The sequence below is a fragment of the Vulpes vulpes genome, chromosome 5 (assembly GCF_048418805.1).
Source record: "Vulpes vulpes isolate BD-2025 chromosome 5, VulVul3, whole genome shotgun sequence".
In the NCBI taxonomy this organism is placed as follows: Eukaryota; Metazoa; Chordata; class Mammalia; order Carnivora; family Canidae; genus Vulpes; species Vulpes vulpes.
In genome coordinates, this window is record NC_132784.1 from 55,809,335 (window position 1) to 55,834,934 (window position 25,600).

Consider the following 25,600-nt stretch of genomic DNA (forward strand, 5'->3'; position numbering starts at 1 on the left):
AGGATGTGGAGCATAGGGGACCCGTGGGCCCTATACCCCCCAGGCTGTCCCAGGAGCGGCCACAATGGCAGCTGGACAGAGCCTCCCACTCTGGGTCCCAGATCTAGGCATCCATTCTCCTGAGCCCTGGGTTTCCAAAGCAGTTTTAAGACTGTGAACAGTGGCTTCTTTATTTCAGCAGGGAGACAATTCTGGAACGTTCCAGGAGCCACCCCAGGAGGCCCAGCCCACGCCAGGCCCTCTCAGCCCGCCCCACGATTCTGTAAAGCCCTGTCCTACATGTGCCTCTGCTTGAGGACACAGACAGCGGTTCCTGTCGCCTGCACTGAGCCCCGACAGGTAACACTGCCTTGCCCTTGCAAGGGAGAAGCAGCCCGATGCCTCTGAAAACCTCAAATTATTCAGCTGGAACAGAAACTTCTCTCCTGCCCTCCATTTGCTGCTGGATCAAACATCCAATGGTGCTGTGTGGGTCGGGAAGGGGGGGGGGGGGCTCCACTCAGGAGCCCCGGGTGGTTCCTGTCCCCTGGGACAGGTTTGCTCACTCCCCAAAGTCCATCGGGCAGCCACCCTGCATGACTCACACCCAACCAGCAAGAAGTCTCCCACGAGAATTTTTTTTTAAGTTTCAGATCCAGGCAACTAAATACTGCACAGCGTGAACACCTGCCCACACTCCAGAGCACGCACAGCACATCCTCCGGTCCCTCTCTGTTCTTCAACCAGAGGAACGAGTGTGCCCTACGTGGAACACCAACTTGCAGGTGCCAAAAGAAAGGGAAGAACAACTGGAATCCTACAACAGCTTCTCCTCTGGGACACATCATAGTCGGAGAAGCTGTGTTCTTGAGATGCTCAACAAGCACCTTGAAGCCATCCATGGTCAGCACCATCTGGTAAATGTGCCCCAGTGACAGACAGGCCCTGTCATCTCCCCGGTCCAAACTGTGACCTCAAGTGGCTGAGGACCAGTGCAGGGGACAGAGCAGCCTTAGGTGTCATGCATGTCGTCCTGGACAGACACACCTGCTCTACCACCTTCTAATGCCCCCAAGATAAACATCTGCCAGTGCATCAGCTATGGACAGGACTTCTCTTCCTCCTGATTCTAGTAAGCATCTTCCAAAACACAAATATTAACAGACGTCCCCAACACCCCATAGGTCAGACGAGGAAACTTCCCAACAATTAAGCAAGCAGGGTGTTGCTTTAGTTAAATACATGTTAACCCAAAGGGTAACTAACTGTAAGCTCGTGCTCCTCATTTGGGACCACAGATATCAGAGTTCACGTACAAGACAATGTTCCCTGACACTGGGAAGCAGGAGGGGAAGGAAGGAGGTAAAGCAAAATTACAAAAAAATTACAAAATCATGATCATGGGCTATCAATTCATAGAAAGGACAGAATAGGAGAAGTGAGATGTTGGTGATGGATAAATAAAGTCTTAAAAAAAAAAAAACAATAACCTTAAATTGAAAATGTCTGAACCTGAGGCCATCAAACCTAAGAGGTTCTGAGGGGACAGAATGTGCCAGCAGCCCAGAGGCCACCACACACAGAGGTAAAGAGAGGCACGGCAGCAGCCGTGTCATTGGCCGCAGACATCATCCTGCCCACTGCTCCTAGAGCTTCCAGGGTGGGGAGGCTGAGCTCCCTGCTGGGATGGGGGGGGGGCAGGGAACCCACAGGGACACCCCCATCCAGCCCACATCTACATTCCCCGACTGCCCCGTCACGCCCCGCACACCACCTCCAGCTGTAGGGGAACCAGAACAGGTGTGCACACACCAGACGAACTGGCTTGGTGACTGGTGGGTCAGCCCTGGGGAGACACTGGCTACAGATGTTACAGCCGTCTTGCTCCAAGGGGCTGCAGAACACTGGATTAACTGGGGAAGAAAGAGGACAGCAGACGGAGACAAGGAGGCCTGTGGCTGGAAAAGGCGGGAGGCCAGGCCTGCAGTGCAAGTGTGGCTCTAGTGACACAGCAACCAGGGCACCAGGACACCGTGGGCGACTTGACCCTTCTGGACACAATTTCTGGGTGGCCACAGAGGCCTGGGCTACATTCAGATCACTCGTGTCCCTAAGAACTCAGCTTGGTTGTGGTGAAAAGCCACAATGGAGTCCAACATCTCCCTTATCTGCACTGCACGCAGCCCTGTGTCTCAGTCCCCAACAGTGACACGGTGGTCAAGCAGGGGTCAGGCACACCTGTGGCCCCAACGTGCCCCCTACACAGAGGCCCACGGAGGACTATGTCCTCTGACCACATCTAGAAAACAAGCGTGTCGAAACCCAGGCCCTCCAAGAAGGACTGAGAAAGCATGATGCTGTAGAAACATGGCACGCTGTTTACACGGCCCAAAGATTCCAGATGCACAGGGTTTCCCTTCAGCTCCCCCATCACAATCCACAACCTTACCCCCCAAAATTAAAAAGTTGTTTCTTAACTCTTTGAAGTAGAATTAAGTAACTAAATCTTGCTACTATATGACTTTAAAGTTCTATACACATACACACACATAGAACATAACCATGTATTTACATCTGTGTGAGAGAGGCAGATAATTTGTGGATAAATACTGACACACCCCTCAATTCTCCTCAAAACTTCCTTAACATCCCCATGGAACCTCATTTGCCTCTGAGTCCCTGCAGCACGAAGGCCAATGAGGGGCTGCTGAACCAATCGATTGATTGATAGGCACATCCTAGGATGAACGGAGGGAAAAAAAAAACCCATGTTCTCTATACAACCACATGCACACCAGTGAACTAAAATCACTTGTCAGGATTGCGTGGACAAGATAAAGAGCAAGTTTCTTAAAAAAAAAAAAAAAAAAAAATTGCAGGATGACTAGGATTTCTACTTGCCTGTTTCCTAATATTTCCTAACATTTTTTGAGGCATTCCTGAGTTATTTATCCATAAAAATGAGACTTGGGTCAGGTTTTTATCCTCTCAAGTACTCCACCCTCCACATCCCCACCCTGCCGCCCCCAGAAACCAATTTTATGCCAAGACAGAAAACGCTTCCTTAATCTAAACCCACTTCTGGCATAAGTTAAGGATGATCGGATAAAACTAAAACCGAAGCAGGTCTTTAAAGAATGACATAAGCACATAATATTAGTGAACAAGTAAAAACTCTTCATGAATCTCTGGGAACAAAACTGTTCCAACACAATCATGATGTCTTTGGAACCAGTGAAATCAGCCTATTTATAAGGTCTCATTACATGGTTTCTCAAATTGATACAATATATAAGTTTATAGAACTACCAAATTGCTTAAAAGATTTCATATAAATTTTATTTCTAAAAAATGAAACATTGAAGCAGAGAGGGTTTTTTTTTTTTAGAAACTTCCAACACCATCAAAAACCACATTATCTCTTGCCCTTGCTCTGAACAAATTCACTGTCAAGTCATTTCTCACAGGGTTTTAAAGACTTGTGTGTACATATAACACATATTGCTCTATATTTAAGTTAAATAAACTAGATCATTCTTCATTGTTTGGCTTCCAGCATTACTAATTGATTGCTTACAATCCTGCTGTGCAAAATCCTATTTATTCTGAAACAAGTCATCGTGTTTTCTGGAGAAGCAGACTAGCACGTACCTAAGCGAGATTTCACTGAAAAATGATCTTATTTAAGGTTGGCATACTAGCTAGCAGTGATTTTCCTCATTTGTGGAATTTTTTTGAAAGTTTAAGTAAGGTATTAAAAGTTAGCTGATCACAGGACAAACAGTCTCTGCCGTATACACCACCAGATGGCGGAGGGACGGGAACATACACAAACAGCCAGCTTTCATGGATCTGGTGACCCTCAAAAGAGCTCAATGTTGAAGCCACAACCTACTGCCCAAATTGATGTAGTAGAACTGCCCACCAAAACCCTCTTTTTAGGGTTTCTTAGATTTTTCTTCACCTAAAAAGGGTTACTTACTTCACAGCACTGGAGCTTTTCTAAGGACGTCCATCTTGCCAAATTGGCCTACTTAGAATAACTGAATTAAGAGAAAGGTAAAGTGAGTTGGTAAATTCTACTTCTGTTCTTAAATCACAGACAGTGTTAATTTTTCTTCAATGACATGTCATGAGAAGGATGCTAATGAAGCATATATACTATTCATGTTCCCACTACACATTCTGTATTGAAACCCACAGTGAATCTGGCTCTTGATCTATTTTTCAAAAGAAATGACACACACCTACACGTACACACACAAATAATCACAGTCGTATTAACACCCCACAGACCCACACAGGCTCACACCCATGCACACAGGTACACACGTACTCCCACACACAAACTCTTAAGTGAAACGCTTCACTGTGGTGGGTCAACTTTGTGACCTACTAAGACCACATCCTCTGGAGCTGGCAAAGTGGAACTCTGACACTACAAAACTGAAAACTGATCCAGAAACATGAAGGCAGGACTTGGAGATGCAAGGACATAGCCGACCTATCCCTGTGCTCACCAGTTCTCTTGACGACAGCACAAACCCGCCCTGCTGGGACACCTAGCTAACACCACTCAGTGTCAGGGTCCTCACCACCAAGAGCAGCTCTCCGAACCAGTGCTGCAGTGACAAGGACCACAGAGAGGGTGCAGCCGATGTCCCGGGGGCGGGGGGCGGGGGGCAGTGTGCCGGGCAGAGGCCACATCTCCAGAGGCACAGGCCCTGTGGTTTCTGGGCGGTGGCTCCTACAGAGGCCATGCCTGATGGTTCAGACTCAGACGAGGGCTTCCAGGACAGGAGTGGGCTTTTTCAAGAAAAGTCACTATGATAGGAACAGAGTCTGTTGGGCCCTTGGAACCAATGGCCAGACTTCCACCTGCCCAGGAATGACTGCTTCTGTATGGCTTATCAGAAAGTCTATTTCTCTCATTTCAACTGCACAGAGAAACTGGCTAAAAGAGCATCAGGAACGTCAGTTCTACATCCTAAAGACCAAGTTCACTTTCGAGTCTCTGACTCAGCACAGACTCTCTGGGCTCAGCATCCATGCCTGTCAATGAAACCCAAATCCTTTCCCCAAAGCACTTCTAGGAAAGCTAGCATCCCAGTGACTGAAAAGGGTATGGTTTTAAGTGCTTCAGTTCCAACTACCAACCAGGTCTGTTTGCAAATGAGTTGATAATATAATGGTAGCAACCTCCTTCAGGAACTAGAAATTAAGTTCACTGATAAACAGGAACAGAATAAATTGTTTCCAACATTACAGCCTTCCACATTAAATGAGGGATTATTTTGAATAAAAGGTCACCTGGCATCGCATACAGAATTGCCATATCTTATAGAAAGGGAAGGAGAGACTTCCAAAAAACACAACTGCTAACTCAGGGATGAAATGCACTCTGCAGGAAGACATTTTACGTAAGTACTAGGAACGTCAGAGTTGGAAGTCACACTTGAGCCGTCCTGGAGGCAGCCAGTTCCATAGGAATAATGTGTTTTCAGGCATCACACACTAGGAAAGAACCACAGCAGTCTCTCTCCATTTGGGCAAAGCTGCTGAGGCTCCCCAGATCCATGGTCACGTCTCCATGTGTCTGCCCTTGGGCACAGACAACATGGAATGGCGTGTGGGCTTTGCACAATGTCACGGGCCATAGATTTCCCTGATGATGACCATGGACAAGACGTGTAAGTTGCCCAAACTTACTGTTTGGGGATTTTTGGTTTTTAGTCAAATATTTAATCCCGTTTCAAATCCTAAAACAACCCAAGCCCAAATGCCAGATTAGAACACCGCACTTTAGATTTTCCCGCAGACCTCATGAAACACAAACCAAGAGTTCCCGAATATCTACCACTCAGACGTCACCTGAAACATCTCAATATCTGAAGAGTAAACGGAAGGCCATCTTCAACAGGCAATAACCACACACCCGACCTCTCCTCTAACAGAGACTAGGGTTTAAAGTCTCGTACAAACTCAAACCTTATCCCTGGCAGAAGTAGATACATGAATCTCTGAAAATACACATTTCCCTCCTTTTCTTAAATACGGCCTCTTTCCTGGGTGGATTCCAGACAAATATATACGTATTTCATTTCTCCACTCTCCCTCCTCCAAATTAAAGGGGGAGGGGGGCTTTCATCTCCAATTACCGCTGCTGTGAATCAGCACTCAAAGAGAAAAAGGAAATCTTGAGCCGTTCTCAGGCTTGGCAAACACAGCCTGAAAGACCTCCATAAATAACTCAAAGAATACAAGGTCAGGACGGTCTGTGATATGGAGAAATAAACAGATTTTCACGACACTCCTCAGCTTGCAGCCATTCGATGGGACTTGGCAAAGGCCCTCCACGAGGCGCCTTTGAACTCCGAGTGCTTCCACCCTGGAACAAACACTGAGTGGTTCGTCTGGTCCCCGTTCCCGACTTCAAAGAGCGGGCTCTCCCTCGTCCCCGCAAGGGCACCCATCCAGGGGTGCAATTTTGGCTCAAAACCTCCCAGTTCTTTCAACATTTTACTAACCCGTGACAATGTGGACACCGGAGCCATACAGACGACGCCAAGAACCTCAAGAAATTTTTAAGATCCGAAAACTCTTCTGTCTTCACCCGATTTGAAAACATCAGTGACTTTTTGTCTCTCCCAAGTGTATCTGCAAGCCAAATGCATCAGTTTCTCTAGCACGTGTTTTGTTAAAATATTTAAATACGTGCATAACCTGACCACAATTTCATTATCTTCAGCTATCACCTTAAGTCATCCTGCATCCTGTCATCTCAAGAGTTATCTCTTAGTATTACTTTGCCACTCACAGCCACGAAGCGATAAAACTGGAAAGGATTTTTTTCTTCCTATTTTGATGTCATCAATTATATTAACTTGGTAGCCTTCAATGAGAATCCCACATTAAACATCTCATTATTCCAAAAAAAAAAAAATTCACAGTTCCTTTTATGGAATTACTGACGTCACTGATTTTCTGCAGAGGTGTCAGAAATTCCATGATCAGAAGTGACATCATCTCAACCTCTGAGGAGTGATCTATAAATATACAAAAGACAAAAGCCTGGTCACCCATTAAGCATGAAATCCTACAGTTTAGCTAATTATCAAGCTGTAAATCAAAAATGACTGTGAATTCTTAACATCAAATTATAAATAATTTGTTGGCAAAATAAATGTGTAAGGTATGGGGATTTTTAAATTTCTCTTTCACAGTGCTTTTGGGGGTTTGTCCCCAATGTTTCACCACTGGGCATGGCATCTTTCAATAACAGTAACTCACTCAGATTGTGGATTAAAACAAACTAAGATAGGAAAAGAAAAATAGAAAAAGGACGACTGTGTTTCCTGGATTTACTCTACATGTGAAAAAAGAAATTAAGGTAGAAACAAAAATCTTTTATCAATAGCTTCATTTGAAACGTAATCAATCTCTACTTTCTCCTTTCCTATTGGAAACAGAATGCAACACTATGCAAGAGAAAAATGAACAATCGCTTTACAGTATATACAAAATTGACCTGTGAAGCCAAAATTGAAAAAATAATGGCAGACCCAGTTTGCCAGTAAGTGAGGACAGAAATGCTTCCTTCTAGAGATGAACACGGAAATGCATGCTGGAAGCACATGGGTGCTACCGAGGCGGGGGGGGGGGGTACCAAGGGGACCCCGATGCCCCAGCCCATGATGCAGTCCCGCTGGAGCCAGCACCCACATAGCCCCACCAATAAAGCCCATCTTTTGGGAGAAGTTGCCACTAAGTCACAACCGTCCGACCCCGAAAACCTCACCCTCCGACTGCCAGAGATGAACTAGGTCTTGGCTTTCTGAGACCCTGGGGGTGTCAAGTGTCCAGAACTGCCCTTGAGACTGGACACAGAAGCTCCAAATGGGGTAAGTTTTTAAAAGGTCAGTAAAGGGGCACCTGGGTGGCTCAGTGATTGAGCATCTGCCTTTGGCTCAGGTCATGATCTCAGAGTCCTGGGATCGAGTCCCACATCAGGCTCCCTGCAGGGAGCCTCCTTCTGCCTCTGCCTATATCTCTGCCCCTCTCTGTGTGTGTCTCACGAATAAATAAAATCTTAAAAAAAAAAAAGTCGATAAAACTACTCTTCTCCAGATGCATGCCAGTGTTTGTGTACACACACTACACACAAGATACGCACCTGCTAAATGTACGTGAAGAACACAAAGGATATGCCTAGAAAGGAACTAGACCAAAACATCCCACCCAATCATCTCTGAGTACGGGATCCCTTCCTTCCTTCCTTATCTGCATCTTCCACAACGACTAACTTACATATAATACCCATGAGAACATGCACAATAAGAATACCAATCATCTCATAAACCGTGACCTGTCCACCCCCGTTCCTTACCTGACGCCAGGACACCGCTGCTGTGTGCAAGGCCCAGTGCACAAGCGAGTCGTCAGTGAAAGTCAACCCAGTCAGGGATGCAGGGGCACAACACGGCTCCGGGGGCTGCAAGGGTCTTTCTGGCATCTGTTCAACCTCTGCCTTTCTCAGCTCCCCTTCCCAGCAGGCGCTCATGTCAGCTCCCAGTCCTTCCCCCTCAGTGGGCTGAGGCTGATGCAAGCATGCTGGGGCTGCATGCTTGTGGCGGGGACACCCCACCCAGCCACGGTCCCAGGGGCCTCCTGCCACGGCCCGCCCGCCACTGCAGGGCATAAGCCACACACCTGAGTCCAGGACGGTGGCCAGCGGGGCTGCCAATAGCGGGAAGGTGCCAGACACAGGAGGGAGAGCCCCTGCAAAGTCATTGTCGGGCATGTTTCCCAGTTTAAGTGCAGACACACTGTTGTGCGACCTCACTGACAGCAGGCAGGACACGAGGGTCCTGTTAGCTCACGGAAAACTGGGGATACCCACAAAAGTATTCTAAACCTGACAGATGCTCAAAAGAACTCGGCCACAGAGTCCATTTTGGTGCCTATAAAGTCTGAGCTTCCTGTGCCTTACTGTGCCTTCAGATGTCTGGGTGGCTACCCCTCCTGAACGTGTTACGTTGTTTTCTTAAGAAAGCATTTATAAGCTAGTTACCCAAAACCAAAAATGTGGTTCTTTATCAGAAAATGTTATATCTCGTAGTTAAGTTCCCAACGAAGCTGCAGACAGGTTCTCGCACCACAAGAGCACCAAAGGTTAAGGGAGCTTCCACAGCCTGGAAACACTTTGAAAACATGACTAACAGTCAAAACACAGTCCTGAATTCAGGTGATTCCCAAGGGGAGATACAGAGCAGAGAACAGAGGGTGGGATTCTGTGGACACCCGTAGCAGCCCAAAGCCCCTTGGACAGGGACGAGGTCTCAGCTCCCAACTCATAGCACAGCACGTGTCAGCCACGCTCTGCTCACGAACACCACCACGTGCACGGCCGCCCAAGACTCAGAAATGTCTAAGGAGGAAAGACAACTGGGAAGGAGTTCCAGAAACGAGTGCCTGGGTGGCTTAGTCCATCCAACATCCGGCTCTTGGTTTTACTCAGGTCATGGTCTCAGCTCAGGTCAAGGTCTTGTGGTCATGGGATGGAGCCCTGTGTCGGGCTCCACACTCGTTGAGGAGTCTGCTGGAGATTCTTTCCTACTCCTCTCTCTCCCTGCCCCTCTGCTTCTCCCTCTGTATATCTGCTCTCACACTCTAAAATAAACACAATCTGGGACCCCTGGGTGGCTCAGTGGTTGAGCATCTGCCTTCGGCTCAGGGAGTGATCCCAGATCCCGGGAGTGAGTCCCACATCCAGCTCCCTGGAGAGAGCCTGCTTCTCCCTCTCCCTGTGTCTCTGCCTCTCTCTATGTCTGTCATAAATAAATAAATCTTAAAAAAAAAAAAAATGTTCAGGAAAGGAAGCTGGAGTCACAGCTTGAGGTGACATTCAGGTCATCCTCAAGACTGAAAGACACAGGAGGGGCCCCAGATCCAGTTGCTGCCCTCCTGGCCACCCCATGCAGACAACCTGCCCCCATGTCCAAGCAAGAAGTCAGAGGCACCTGCGGGTGGTGGACACGAAGCCGCCTATCCTGGGTCAGGGCTTTGGGGGTGTAAGAAGCCCTTGTATGTGTCCCTGAGCATACTCCGGGCCACCGGATCCAGCTGTGCCCCGGCTGAGTTCCCTCTCTATGCCTTGGGAAGAACCTGCTAGACTGCTCGAGAGCTGGCCCAGGGACACACAGGTCCACACCGCTAACTGCTGGTATCTTGGAAGCAGCCAAGCCAGATGGCGCAGGACCGTCGGGAACAAGGACACTTGCTCACTGGTATGGAAAGTACTTGAAGTTGCACCAAGTATTGTTTATACTTTGGCAACACTTCACATATCTGTGATTTTACTCACACTAAAAATGCATATATGGTGCCACAGAAGTTATAGTTTCGAAGAAAAGAAGAGTTTTCCACAGGGAAGACATTTCCATAGATCTTAGTTACACAAAGGGCTTAGCGCCCAACTCACCACAGGCTTCTCTGTGCCAGGCGTGCACCAAACTGCAGAACGTTGCCCATTTTAAGACAAAGGTTTTTCTTTTTAATCTTGAAAATCAATTAATACACCAGACTACCAATGATTACTATGGTCGTTTTAAGTCAAGCTAAGAGGACGTGAACAATTTAAAGTAAATCCCGGCAAATCTCTGCCAAGTTACCATAGATGCTAATAAAGCCCAATTGGCTTTGGGTGGCATTGCCTAGAACTTGGGGAGGCTAACTCAGCATCAGGTGCAGACACGGAGAGTGTGCCCGCACCAAGGCAGGGGCGGTGCTGCCCCCCAAGGGAAGCAGGAGACAGCCCGTCCCTGCCACCTTGACAGTGTTGTCTGCCTGGAGGGCTCCCCACCTGGCTCAGCCCAAAGGACCCCATTATCCGTCCACACCATCAGACTGTGGGGGACACACAGAAGCGGGCCCAACCTGAGAGCATGTGACTGGAGCAGCTCTGCTTGGTCGCCTGGGATTCAGAAATGTTGGTCAAGGCAATGGTGACACCACCCACAAGCTCAAATTAAAATAACTAATGGGGGGGGCAGTTCTGAGGCTGTAAGAGCACAGGCCACCAAGCATTGCAAAGACACGGGACCGGGGACACTTGGCAGACAGACCAGAGATGCAGAAGGTGCAGGATAAGGGGGCCGAGAAGGACAAGCGGGACAACCTCAGGGGTGCAGGCCGGACACCTGTTCCCAGTTCTGCCACTGAAGGGACCGGCCACAACAGGTCCCACTGCAGGCAGTAAAGGCGAGAAGGAAATCCTAGCCTGTGACACGTGACAAGTGATGAACTAGAACAGAGAAGAACCACCAACTAGAGCGATGCTCTTCTGCATGAGTCTTTAAAAAAAAAAAAAAAAAAAGCGCAGATAATTCATTTCTGGGATTGGTTTGTGGAGTAGACCAGATGACCTCTCAAGACCCTGCTGACTTCTCCGACTATCTTGCCATCGAGCTGCCGGGTGCCACATGCCCAAGAGGACCCCAGGGAGGCTCGGGGACAGTGGGCCCTCACACCAGTGGCTCGCAGCACAACCCCACGACAGCATCTCCACACCGTCTTCCCATGAGAGGAGAGGCATGTGACTCCCCAGGAAAACACCGCAGGGAGCTTCCTGACAAGTTCCAAGGGAAAAGGCTCCGGGACCAAGGGCTGGGAGGGAACACAGTGCCAGGCACTCTCCACCATGGACACCTGTCCAGGCAACAGGGCACCTGGACAGCACTCAGGTGAGGCCTCGTCTCCAAGGAACACCAGGTTCCAGCACCTTCTATCTCAATTACAGACCCGTATTTTATTTTTTTTTATTTATTTATGATAGTCACACAGAGAGAGAGAGAGAGAGGCAGAGACACAGGCAGAGGGAGAAGCAGGCTCCATGCACCGGGAGCCCGACGTGGGACTCCAGGATCGCGCCCTGGGCCAAAGGCAGGCGCCAAACCGCTGCGCCACCCAGGGATCCCCAGACCCGTCTTTTAAAACGAATCTAAGATCTCTGCATATTCTGTGAGGCCAGAGGAACAAAGGAAGCCTATGGTTTTTGCAATGTCGTCATCTGTGCCGTGGAATCTACGGCTAATAGGTCAGTGACTCTCCACGGCTGGACACGGAACAAAGAAATCCCGAGGGGAGGCTGGCTTGCCGTGGATTTGTTTTTCCATGCATATTTACTTAATATTTGTTTAAACCAAAGCTAAATAGAAATAGATCATACAGGGCAGCCCCGGTGGCGCAGCGGTTTAGCGCCGCCTGCAGCCCGGGGCATGATCCTGTAAACCCGGTATCGAGTACCGCATCCGGCTCTCTGCATGGAGCCTGCTTCTCCCTCTGCCTGTGTCTCTGCCTCTCTCTCTGCATGTCTACGAATAAATAAATAAATAAAAATCTTAAAAAAAAAAAAAAGAAATAGATCATACATACGCAGACAAAATCCATTTAGAACCAGAAGAGAGATGTGCCCAATAAACCACAGCACACGGACTGCCTCTTCTTCTGTGGGGGAGAGAGTCCATCTGGGACCACTTGCTAGCTATTTCTTCTGAAAGTCACAGCCCAGAGATCGCGTACCAGCATGATCACAAAGCATCCCTCCACATCTCAAGTATGCTCTACACAAAGGATTCTGGGGTCTCTCTTTATTTTGAATTAGTGAGAGAGGCCCTGAGTTTTTGTGTTGAAGGCTCGGGTCTTCTGTTAACACCCGTGACCTTCAGCAGCTTGGCCAACACACACCCCCCCCCCCAATCAGGGAAAGGCTACAGCTCCTGGGCAACCCCGGGGACCCTGACATGCCCATGAACAGCACCCACACGAGGGTGCCAGCAGGGCCTCGGCACCGAAACCTCACCTACAAAATTCCGAACACGACAGAACTTTCCAGTCTGATGACGGACACCTGTACCAGAGAGGTGGCACCTGCAGCATGATCCCTCAGGGCATTGGCCACCAGGAGGAAACTCCAGCCATCCATGCTCCTTCCCACCACACCACGTACTCAACTACGGTAGATCATCCTGATTCCAGAAACTTGACACAACCGTGTTTGTCTTTTTTTTTTTTTTTCTGAATCGAGCCAATGGACTGAGGTTCATTTTTATCTGCTCCTGAATCCCTTATTTCTTCAAGCACTGTTCTGACCCTCCCAAGTGCTAACGTGTGCTTAATTCATCAACAAGTGTAAACTGCTGAAGAGAGCAAGCCCTACCACGGGGTCCTCTCCTTCTCCTCAGCTAATTATTCCTGGAACACTGACTGGTGTGTGGCAACGAGCATCCCTGTCTAGTAGTAAACAAACAGAGAGCTGCTCAACAAGCTTGAACCAACCAACAAGTAGGCCGGGCAACAAGACCAGACATTTCCTGTATGCATGAAAATAGCATCCTGCCTGAAGAAGAGATGGCTCACAGAGACACTCTGCAGAAGAAACACAGGCCAGCCAAGTAGCCTGAATATCAGATACACGAGTCATTTTTAGCACAAGCAGGTCTCAAATATTCCACGGGACACACATAAACTGAAAAAATAACATTCGCTGCTTATCTCAAACCCATATTTAACAGGTGTCCTCTATGTTTACTACTAAACCTGGCAACTCCGACTTGTTCTTATTGGAAACATGTCATCTGAATGAATTACTTCCAAGGAAGCACAGTGTGAGTTAAGACACACGGTCCAAAATGTGTAAATGCTGACGGAAACATCTGAGCATTGCATACGAAGAGAAACATTACTTGTCATTTATGCACAGTCTCATTCTCTCACTGATAAGAATAGTCTATTCACAGGTAATGGAGAAGAGGCCATTACCTTCCAGAGCCCCAACCCACAGGTGCTCAGTGAAGGCTGTAGTGCAATGGGGCCTCTGGGATGCCCTGCAACTCTGAAGGTCCCGTATGCACGTGCAAGGGTCCACCTGCAGGACCCGGCGGCCCTCCTGCGTCTTCCTTGAGCAGGCTGCTGAGATGTCACCCCTGGGCCCTGCTTAAGGCCCAGCTGCAGCTGGGTGGCTCTGGAGGAGAGCATGGCTATAAGACGAAGGTCAGGACAGGTCGGGACTGCCCAGGAGCCGAAGACAGGCCAGGAAGAGCTCAAGGACACACAGGACATGTCTCCATCCTCTCCTCCTGGAAACCCCTTCCCCACCTTCCCTCACTGCCAGAGCACCAACCTGGGACTTGCAGGCTGGCCTCAAGAGTATTATTGGTACAACCTTAAGAAAGTCTCTCTGGGGATCCCTGGGTGGCACAGCGGTTTGGCGCCTGCCTTTGGCCCAGGGCGCGATCCTGGAGACCCGGGATCGAGTCCCACGTCGGGCTCCCGGTGCATGGAGCCTGCTTCTCCCTCTGCCTGTGTCTCTGCCTCTCTCTCTCTCTGTGACTATCATAAATAAATAAAAATTAAAAAAAAAAAAAGAAAGAAAGTCTCTCTGAACCTCTACACCTCAGCTACCGCATCCATATCTTAAGACGAGCACCTATACCTGCTGGGTTTACCAAGCCTTCAAATGCTTGGGTGAAGCTGCTGGCCCATGGACGTCTGCATAGGCTAAGGCCACTATTTCAAATCAGTAGAAATAAAGACTGATGACTGAATAAATTATATTGGAAACACAGAATAGCAATAAGGGAAAAAAAAAAAACCGCCTCCCAGGACCAACCAAAAGTTCCACATGGATCCATGCGATGTGCAATAAGCACACAGAATCAAGCAAACTCACTTTATTCAGTGAAAATATTTTAACAGTAGGCCAGGGAATGTCTTTCTAGTCATGTGTAAAAACCATCAAGGAAAAAATGAACAGTTCTGACTTTTGAGAACTTGTAGGATAGAAGACTTCATATAGTCAAACAAGGTAAAAAGAAAGTAAAGCTAACAATTAAAGATTCATTTCCATGATGTACAGAGTTCCTGTTAATAAGACAAGGGCAAACATCACATTATAAAAATGGACAAAGTGGATGAACAGGTAAATCACACAAGAAATGCAAATGGCCAGCAAACATGAAAACACGCTCTCTCCCCCCAGAAGCCAGAAAGATGGAAATTAAAGCAATAAAAAAATAAATAACATTTTCCATCTTTCACAGAGGGAGCTGTAGAAAATCTGTAATACCTGACATTATGGAAGGTGGGGACAATGGCCAGGCTCGTGAGCTGCTGGTGGATGTGAGGATTACTATGACCTAGCTAGCAGGAGCTACTGAGATATAAAACATGCAAACCCCCCAAACCAGCAATTTCATTAAGAAATCGGTCTCGAGAAACTCCTAAGCATGCTCAAGGATCCACATTACCAGCAGGTTTACTGCAGGACTATGTGTAATGCAAGAACTTGAACGTCCATCAAAAGGCAAACAGATTATGACCATGGTCCACTTTTCGGCAGTTCAAAAGTGAAGCAGACACCTTTATGGACATGAATGATTTCCAAGTCATGACTATGCAGAAAGAGCAAGCTTTAGAATGAAACACACAGGATAATCTTCTTAGGTATCAAAACAAGAAAAATCTATATACACATATATACTAACACACTTAAGCACATTTAGGAGGACAAGAGAGGGCAAAACCCAAGTTTCTCTGGAAGGTGAGGGGGAGCATGATGGTCATGAGACCATCATGTCTCATGAAACATGAGGAGGATGTCTCATCTGTGCACTCCCAGACAACGTGGGTTATTTGCAACCAACAAACCTGTCGGTTTCCTGAAGAAGGAACAGAACTCTAAAATCAGCAGCAAGGGCCCAGTACGGTCTGGCTCCTCCTCCTCCACCTCCCAGCGCTGTCCCAGGGAGGCAGCCTGGGCAGCAGGGGGGTGTGCAGTCCTAAGGCAAGAAAACCAGGTCCAGGGCCCCTAGCCTTGCCCTGTCCGCACCAAAGCAGCAGCAGGAGCTGAGATACGTCAGGTTCACGCTGCAGCCGGTATAGAGGGACTGGGCTTTCCCAGGAGGAGGCTCACAGGGCGCTCCATTCCTGGTGTTCCTAGGATGACCACCATCTGGGATTCTGTGTCTGGCCTCAGGGCAGAACAAAGAAGGCAAGCATGGGTGTCCTCCGAGATCAGACCTACTGCTCCCCAACATCATAACCTACCATGTGTGCTAGGCATTTGCTGTTACATGATGCCCTGTTTCCACACTGCCTTTGATCATTCTGAATGGAAGAGGAGGGAAAGGAGGGGCACAGAGGCTGAACGGGAAGGGGAGACAGTGACCAGGGGCCAGCTGTGAGGTGGGTGGGCGGTGCTGGACCAGGGGGTGACAGGAAGTCACCACCAGGGCCTCGTCTCCACCCAGCTTCCAGGCATGGCATAGCTCTGAAAACTCTTACGAATATCCACAGCAACCCCCCTCACTAGATCTTAAAATTCAAAGGTAAAGATCTTTAACCCAAAATGTGAGGAGAAAATAAATGAAAAGAGAAAAAGGAGAGAGAAAGAGGAAGAGAGAGATGAAGGAAGGCAGGAAGGCAGGAAGGAATTCTGATCTAGAATGGAAAGATATATTCAGAACAGGGGCGATTTAGAAGGTCTCTAATGTCTGCCAAGTGCTGTCCAGCTTGCAAGGCAGTTCTGCAGAAGCAATTTTATCTATTCACAACTAACTTGCAAGCACGATGCCCTTTTGTAACTGGGTTTCAAAACAATATCAAGAATTTGTTTCTAAGTGGTGTGTAGGCTTATCACCATGGAAACTGCAGACACTGTGCATACAACCTGTCCAGAACCTTCATGTTCATATATCCCAAAAATCTCCTGTCAGAACTTTGAAATGCCTTTAACGCTTAAAAATCAGGAATTTGGCAAGTCATATTTTGGTGACACATTGAACTGCTTTCTGAGATTCTCATCGAATCCTCCCCACCAATACAGGAGGTTTATGATAAAAGGTTATGCCTCCTTTTCAACCTCACGGATCTCTCCAACCATACTCTGTCATTTTTGAGAACACAGTACCTGATATTTCTTTAAAATGGAGATGTTCCATCCACCCCACTACTATCAATTTCTAATCTGATACCAAACCCGCTTGTAGTAGATTACATCCCATAAGTCGTGCAGTCATCAACGTGTTAAAAACCAGCAATATTATAGATGAGTCTCATATCAACAAACTACGGTAACTAGAAGTGAAAACTAGAAATGATCATCATTTCAACATCACAAACAACGTCCTCCAGGTGTCCAACCCAATTAACGAACTATTCCAATGATGCTCACCCAGGAATCTACTGCAGGATGCTCATGCACAGGAACAACACGATCTGACTACCTGGAAGGAAGCTGATGCCCTTTGGCAGGTGTCAAGAGCCACATCTGAGCACACAGCAGATTCTCTACGGGACAGCTGCCACACCAGAGGGGACCACTCAGTGATCATTTTAGAGGAGAGATCTCAATAACCTGTGAGGTCACCAATGATAACGACGATCATGGTAAATTTGGAACAGGTTACTCACGGTGCTGAAAGTAATTATTCTGTAGTCAGAAGGAAGACTCGGAGTAAGACTCCGCACAGACTCTAGCACACTTTTACAAGAATGTATTTGGCAGCTTGCAATCAGCCCAAATGTCTTTACTAATCTGTGAAAATACTTGTCTCAAATCAACGTCTGCCTTTGTAAATAAAACAGAAGGTGAGACATCCTGCAAAATGGGAGAGGGCCGCACTGGCCTCTCACAGAATCAGGCAAGACTAAAAAGGAAAGGAAACTGTGACCTTCTAACCTTTCTCTGGAGAAGACCACGCCTCACCTTTCAATTCTAGTAAAATACAGATCTAAAACCACAATCTATCTGAACACCCAAAGGCTTATGCAAATCGTGTATTCAAATACTGATCCTATCAGCAGCCTATGAAGGTTTCACCAAGAACTGGCCTCAGATTAGGATTAGGTCTAGCACATGCACATTAAGAAACATCAAAAAGAAAAAAAAAAACTAAACTTATAAATGAAACATTAAGAATCTGCGCCAGAGATGGGCGCACAGCAAAAACACTTACCAAATAAAGGCTAAATGCTTGAAAAAAGAGTCTAAACTCACTGAATAATTCAGTGTGCCCGCCACGCACAGGCCCGCTGAGGAGAAGGCCCACCGAGCCGCCGCTGCGGGGTGGGGAGGAATGTGGCCCACAGGGAGGGCCACCACCAGGGTGGGGAACTCTGGGCCGTCCAGATCAGGAGGGTCCTGCTGGTCCTGGGCCATCCACCTGAATGACATTCTGACTGCCTGCCACCTGCACACGCAGGATGGCTCTGGGAGGGGCCAGGCCAAGGGCACCATGCCCTCCACCTATGCTGAGTAGCAACCACTGGGGACTCAAGGCAGGGAGGTGGGGACCACACAGTGACCTTGGTCACTGCTTCCCGACACACCAGCCACGAGCTGTGCCAGGACTGGGGGAGCACAGGCTGTGTGTCCTCGGGTGCTAGGGACCGGACAGGCCCTGCCCGCTTCTGCTCCCCGAGCGCAGCAGCGATGCCCCAGACACCAGCCACCACCTGGGACAGGAGGGCCAGAGCTCTGAGGCAGGCAAATTCCCAAGTCCCGACCCCAAGTCTGATGCTGGCGGGAAAGGCCAGACGTAGTACACTCCTGCCACCCCAAGAGGCCACACTGCCAGTCCACATCCACATGGCTAAAAATCTTGGAGGCACATGCTCATTCGTGTGAATACTTGCTCTCACCTGAGCCTTCCAGTCGGCAGTCCAGCCGCTATCAGTGACCTTGTGGCATCTAGAAGCCAGTGAGTGCACTGCTCCCATGCAAACTCTCCCTGAGGGAGATGTGTCTCAGCGTGACTCGATGCAAACCAAAGACAAGCCGTCCCAGTGCAGCACCAGCCACAGCACAAGCCACACGGGGCTGGCAGGGCCAACAAGGTGAAGCTTTGTCCTCTGTGAGATCACCACTCAATGACAGACACGGGACACGAGGATGCTGTGTGGCACAGGACAAACACCCGTGGAACTGAAATAGAAGTTCTAGGGACAGAGCGGGAGCAGTCGCTCTGCCGGAAATGACGCGTGCAGCAACAAGGTGATCCAGCAGGGAGTTTGGGCTTGGCCAACGTGGCAGGGATGGGTTTCCATGTCCAGGGCATGCTCAGGCCGCACAGGGCAGGTGGGGGGTTCTGGACAAGGCATTCAGGGTGCAGCAAAGATGCAACAGTGGCAGTTAGTCAAGGCTATGGCTGTGGTCCCAGAAGGGCCGCGTAAGGAGCAGAGTCTTCCACCTGCTACCTCACCTGTGCTTCCAGCAAGTACCTGGTAGCAGTGTGAAGCAGTGGACACAGGTACAGGTGCCACATCACTGCTGCAGGGGAACTGCCATCATCGCACACACAGCAGGTGTGCAGACACAGGAAGGCCTGGCCGTGTCTAGGACAGCGCTGAGACAGGCCACATCTTCAGCAGGTGCTGTGCGCTACCCCCCCAACCTGGTGAACGGGCCACCCTCCTGCAGAGCTGACCAGAAATCACCCCCACCCCAACTAGCAAAGGCTGATTTTCCAGAAGCTGAATCAGTGGAACCTATTCTGCAGACGCCTCCAGACCGGGTGCAATCCATGCCTTCGCATGCCCCGCCGCATCTCCCGGGACCAGGGTGGAAGAACCAACCTGCTGCTGGATAAGACCCACAAACAGGAGCCCTGATATTTCAAGTGTGAACCGGAAAAGACCAACAGCTCCTCTTAGTGACAAAACGGCACCGGTGACACTAGAACCCGGACGGAGCCGAAACCAGAGCCAGCAATGTCCCCAGGGCAAAATGAGAGAAGCTACACCTGGCAGGGCAAGGGTCACACAACAGAGGACAGAAGCAGAGGCGCAAAGGCTGGAAAGTGGTCACATGTCAAATGAGACTCTCTGTAGACATGGCATGTGTTTTCACCAGAACGTGGGAACATCGTTCATTGTGCCCTTAGAGGACACCCACGCAGGGCGCCGGCAGGCTCCCAGGGGACAGATGGAACCAGCTCCCCACCTCCAAGCAGCTCGGCTTCCGCACAATGCAGCACAGCAACCTCCACCGTGTCCCGCCCCAGTGGAGACTGGAGATCCAGAACTGCATGGGGTCCCAGCCAGCCTCAGTGTAGACTGGGGATCCATATATGCACAAGGTCTGAGCCAGCCTCAGTGTAGACTGGGATCCAAAGCCCCACACAGGGATCCGAGCCAGCCTCAGTGTAGACTGGAGATCTGGGGCCTGCACGGGGTCCAAGCCCTCCCATGCCTCAGGAACAAATGAGCAGGACAGGGACTTCCCAGGCTGGAAGCTGTGGCCCCTGACTCTGGTCTGACTCAAGTCCCAACATGAGAGGTATCCACAGGATGCCCACAACAAGCCAGGCAGCAGAAGACATGGCAGGGACAGCCCAAGGGGGGGGGGCGCTGGACCACACGCCCCACGCCACTGCCAGGAGATTGGATGCTCAAGAGCGGACCACAACCGCACACCACTCCTCTGTGCAAACGGTGAGTTCCTACCCGGCATCTGCCACCGTGCTGTCTTCTGCAACGACACCTCACAGCTCCCGGCAAATCAGGGTACTGCCTTGTAGCTCAGTTCCCGCCCTGATAAAATGGGGACAGACGAAACACCTCTTGTTCCCTTTCAGCTCTAAAATCCTGTAATCTGTCTTGTGTCAAAAAGTAAGAGAGAGAGTCAAGTGTTTGAATTATGCTAGCAAATCCAAATGTTTGTGCGGTGTTTGTTTCACGATACCGGGTATGTCTATCCGGTTACGTTGTCTCTCAGTGATAGGAAGAAAACCCCAGAGTATAATCTCTAGAGTCTGATGCCTTTCACACTACAATAAATTCTTTCTGGAAGGTCAGGGAATGCAGCATTCTGCTCCAGCAAATATTAGCATGCATGCCATGCATAGATACCAATGTTTGAAGATGAATCAAAACAGAAGAAAACATACTCAAAAGACACTATTCTCATTGTAATTCAATCATCCTCCGATAACCCAGAAAGCGAGCCAGGGTGCTGGGTGCCATGTGAACAATTACCCTCACAGGTACACGCATGCAGCACAGACACACAGTGGTTTCTGGTTGCTAAGACGCAGGCTAAAACCACAAGGCCTTCTGCTTCCCACTGCCAAGTACATCTGAACAGCTTTCTTAAAGCCCTTCACTGCATTTTTATACTAAATAAGACATTAATATGAGGGTTTCCAACTCAGTGTTCACCATGGCCTAAAACTGATAAGAACCGCTTCCTTGCACGGCTCTCCTGTAACTGGGACCAGACCTGCTTGTCTGTCACCTCCGGCTCCCAGGACACTGGAATCAACTCTCAGCAGACCCCACTGTGGTGCTGCTCTCTAGCTTACATGGCACTGGGGGGAACAAGGCCTCAGGAGGAGCCGCGGCAGGCCTGGCTCGAGCCACACAGTGGAGAACACCTTGCACATGACAGTCTGGCACCTGCCGCCAGTGTCACAGCGTGCCACGAGGGCACTTCCTGAGCCGTCAGCAGTCTGTGGGGGGGGGGGGGGGACATTTATCAGATGTTGCAGGCAATGGCCTCCATGTGGCCAGCACAAGAGAGACACTGGACAAAGGGAGGCTAGGTGACCCGCCTGGTGACTGGAGAGCTGGCCCTTAGAGGTTTGCTGCTCCCAGTTCCACGAGCTCATCTATAACCAATGCCCCCAACCACCCAGGCCCCTTAGAAGTACCACCTGCCATTGCCCCATCCAGCAGTGCTTTGGTACGTGGCTGGACCCGTTCCCCAATGTGCATGCTCTCCTTCCCCAGGTCAACCACAACCTGTGGCCTCCTGCCTGCACCTGGGGCTGCCCCATCCCACCCCACTGGTTTTGTCCCCTCCCTCCACAAGCCCTGGACTTGCTGTACCATGGTTAGCCTCTGTGAGGGGCCCACGCAGAAGTCCCTCCTACTCACCCCCTCTGCATGGAGCCGCCACGCAGGGCTGACTCTGCCACTCAGGACACACATCCAAGGTGCACTGGCCAGAAGCACAGTGGGGACAGAGCATCCTGCAGAGCTCCTTCTGCTCGACACTGAAGCAAACTCAAAGAGTAGGTACTAATGAATGCTTCCCAGGTCAGCAGACCCCGTGGCCATGCACAGACACCCCTCACTGGCACACCCCATATCCATGTCGGCCTGTTAGTGAGATTCACCCTAAATCCTGCTCTGATGGATGAACAGGATGGGAACACTCTCTCCCTGAGCTGTTCTAATGACTGCTTGTGCTCTGAATAGCAGGATGGTTGTTACCCTATGTACCAGCTACATAATCGTGCTGGGCACTCCTTGGACCACTAGTCAGTCTCAAGGCCTGTACTTAACTACTATTTCATGGTTAAAAGATGGCGGTCTTCCTTCAATTGTGATGGGAAGAAGATGAGCCCTGACATACAAGGCTGTTGGCCTGAGGGGGCAACAAGCAGAGAAAGCCAGGCAGATGGGGGCTTTCTGAAGTAAATCCATTTCTTCCTTTGTCTTTCCATTCCCTGATGATGTGGCTTCATTCAGGAAACTCTCTCCCTAATTCTTCAAACTGCATATAACATTGTGGCACTTGCTCTAAGAACCTGTTGCTCTATCAGGCTGAGCAGGGCTTGACATCTTTATGGGTCAGAAACAAGTATTTGCGCTTTCATAGGACTTTATCTAAAACTTGTGGTTTTACTATCGATTATGTTGCCCTGAGCATCCAAAAATGTAGTAAGCAGGCGCCACAGAACATGGATTTGATGTGATAGCAGAGTTCAGAATAACAAGAAATGGGCAAAACCTGGGTAGTCCCATAAGTGACTTTTGCAGAAACAATATGCAGATAGACGATAGGAAAGAAGTCCTCAGCATTTTGCCCAAAGGCAGGTTGAAACACCTGTGATGGCCGAGACTAGCCAGGCCACGCAAAGGTGCTTCTTACGATGGCACAGGTGGTGAACCGACCTCTTGACAAGCCCACCAGAGTCCATCATTCCTAAGTTACCCACCTGCTTCCTGAGCAGAATTCTACTGTGGCTTATTTACTTATGAAATAACACTCTCTGGTCCTCATGATGACCTCAAAACACCCTGACTCTGTTTTGTGTTTGGAAATGTTCATTTTTATAAACTTGAATTACACAGAATTACACACCCTTCTAAAGCTCTTCTTCCCTAATTGAAAGGTTTTATTTTTTTCATGAGCTCCAAAAAGTGTCCTTTCCATCAGTGCCATGTCACTTTCTTGGTGGAGGACTGAAATCTAACTCAATAATTTTATATCTGATGTAATTTTATTCACAAGTTTGTTCTTCTACCATTTTTGGTCAGTAAAGGGGGCTGCTGGGACCCAGTTTTCTGTGGAAATAAAAGCAATGTAACAATTGGAGCTTTCCAAACAAGCACACGGTAATACTCGACAAAGAATGTTTCATGGGGGAAAAAAAGGTATCTTTAATTAATCTGATAATGCAAAGCTTCTCTAGAGCCAAAAGCAGCATTTGAATCCATTCCTAGATGTCATGAAACCTTTGGGTAAAATTAGGGCATGATGGGGAATTGCTAAAAAGGGTCACAAAGATAGAATTCTAATGTCAACCTTGCTCCCCCAGAAGCCTGATGATTCTTATGGGAAGGAGTAGTGTTTTGTTCTCAACTTGCATGTATTTCGTCTACCAGTTTTCACTAGCTATCCCATCAAAATTCCCTAAGAATTTTAAGTTTTGCCTCCATGTGTAAAGATCTAAGGCATCGTTTAGTAATAGCAAAGGCACGCTGCACATTGCAACAGAGGATTCAAAATACTCATTTACTTTCCCAAAGTCCTTAGCCAAACCCTGCAAATGGGAGTGTCTGTGGGGTGTTACATACATGCAAAGTGCATCTCTCTCCTTAAAGAACATCTAGGAAGCAGCGGTTAATACCCACGCTAGACCAGTTAAGGGCCTGCTGAGCTTCGAAAGTCGGTGGTTTTAGACGGTAAGATTCTATCCTTCAGAGTCATAAAAGGTACCCAATGTGGACTCACATGTTCTTCAACACTTTACGCCATTGTCATGACATAAACTTCCTTCTCTAGCCGCTGGATGATCTACAATAGTCTGCTGTCAACTTGTTGAACTCAACTAGGATACAGGCACTTGTTACAGAAACGTGATGTATCAAGTTTCTCAAAAAGCAGATCACACAGAGAAAAGACATACAATCTCATTAAGAGGTAAATGATTATCTCAATGAAGCTGAAATGAAAAAAAGTAAATTCCAACGTAGAGTGAAAGAAAATCATTTGATCTTTCCAGGATCATGATTTTCAAAGCACTACTGAATCAGATTATTAATTATTTGACCACCACCATGACAGATGAGGGAAAGGCTCAAGAGCTTTTCCAAATATTAAAAATATTTATCTTCCGGGGAAAAAAAAAGGTTTAGTGTGCTCCAAAAAAAACATAGTATTATTGGAATATCATCAGTAAAATCTATCATTATCAAAATTTTTAAAGAGAAAAACCAAGAATTACTCTTCAAAAATGCGAACAAAAGGTCGCAATTGGGTTTGCCAGACTTTACGTGACAAACTGTTCCAAGAATCACAGAATGAGCACTGCATTTTCAGAGAGTAGTGTATTCTCCTGCTCCGTCCCACAGGTTAATGAGTAAGAAAGGAAATGGGAAACAAGGGTCAGGGCATAATGTGTTACTGTTCAGTTATCTATACGGATGCTGATAAGATGGAGGTGCAGGTTCGGCAGAGGCTTCTCTACGGGATTAGACAAACAACTTTCTTGTACACTTTTATTGACTCAATATAATTTGAGTGTAATAGACTCTCACATAATACACTGTATAAACCCACAGTAAACTCTGTTCCAGAGAATTGGCTAAATCTAATAAGGAAAAAATGACGCAGATTTGTGTTTTGTCTTGGAGAAATGCACTAGGGTCATGTTCCTCACTATAGAATATAAAATAGCCCGGCTATTTTGTAGAAAGCACTTGACTTTCTACATCCCTGGCCTTTCAGGTAAAAGTAACATCCATGAACCAGTTTCCAGGGAGAAGAGAGGAACAGTCTCAGTTATGCAGAGAAAGGTCTAAGTTCTCTCTAACTGGAACATCACCTTCTCCTAAAAAATAATGAATAAAATATCAAAACGCTTAAGATTTATAAAAACTAAGAAAATGATGAAAACAAAGTCAGCCAAGCATCTTTAAATATTTACATAGCTACTCTTTGGAAAGTCATCTGTTCCAATGAGCCATCTCTAAACCCACAGGGCTACTTGAATCCAAGGAGATTAATTATAACTGCACACCAATCTGAAGTTACTCTTTTACTCGGCCGTCTGGTGCAAAAGAGAAGAGCAAAGTGTGTATGTGTACATGCATGCACATGCCGCATGGTGAGGGAGCAGGCTCTGGACTGTGCATGGAGGTGTCCCATCACCTGTTCTTTGCTCAGAAATGGCTGATGCCCCAGAGAAACCATTAATTCAACAGGCCAAAGGTGTTAATTAATGTGAACACATACGGACAAATTAGCAAGAAAGGAGCCTGAAGTGGAGCTGACAGGCACCTGTGTCTGCACCCACCAGCCTGAGCTCTAAGAATACACTAGCTACGTAATGGC

The 25,600-nt window shown here is 48.1% G+C and overlaps 1 protein-coding gene across 8 annotated transcripts in view; it reads right to left on the bottom strand.

Moving 5' to 3' along the window:
* Positions 1-25,600, bottom strand: part of ZNF516 (zinc finger protein 516) — a 117,266-nt gene that overhangs the window by 40,188 nt on the left and 51,478 nt on the right. The gene's annotated exons all lie outside the window — the stretch shown is intronic.